Consider the following 714-nt stretch of genomic DNA (forward strand, 5'->3'; position numbering starts at 1 on the left):
CCTTATTCCTCGTGATCGTGGAATAAGGGTCGTGTAGAGCCCTTTGAAGCTGCACTGAAACTGCAGTTTGGACCTTCAAACCATTGGTAGCCATTGAAGTCCACTATATGGAGAGTAATCCTGGAATGTTTTCCTCAACCTTAATTTCTTTTTGACTGAATAAAGAAAGACAAACATCTTGGATGACATGGGGTGAGTAAATTATCAGGAAATTTTAATTCTGCAATGAACTAAACCTTTAACATGAACACTTTATATGGCACTATAGATTCACAGTTAAAATAGTTTGCAGAAGCCATATAGAAGAGGAATCAGTCTGTGTGTCCGGTGTTGTTAGGTTGTCTTTAGTATCCTAGCAACAAACACCAACAGGAAACACGAGACTCCGGTTGTAGATGGACATCTGAGTAAGTATCAGGTGTTCATATGAGACACACACACACTCAGATGAGTGTCTACAGATCTGGCACTAGGACCCAGAATCATCCCTGTTCCTGCCTCCTGTCCTCGATCATTCGCTCCTCTGCTCCCTACCTGAACTACTCACTCCAGGATGGAGCAGAAGAGATGTCGCAGCACACAAGGAACCAGGTCAGACACATCCGGACAGAAGATAGTCTTGCCTACTAAGTGTCATTTTCTTTCTGTGCATACAGTATTGTAGGATTCACCTTCTGCAAATGGACAACACCATCAGAAGACTTCAGAATACTT

The sequence above is a fragment of the Megalobrama amblycephala genome, linkage group LG22 (assembly GCF_018812025.1).
Source record: "Megalobrama amblycephala isolate DHTTF-2021 linkage group LG22, ASM1881202v1, whole genome shotgun sequence".
Taxonomy (NCBI): domain Eukaryota; kingdom Metazoa; phylum Chordata; class Actinopteri; order Cypriniformes; family Xenocyprididae; genus Megalobrama; species Megalobrama amblycephala.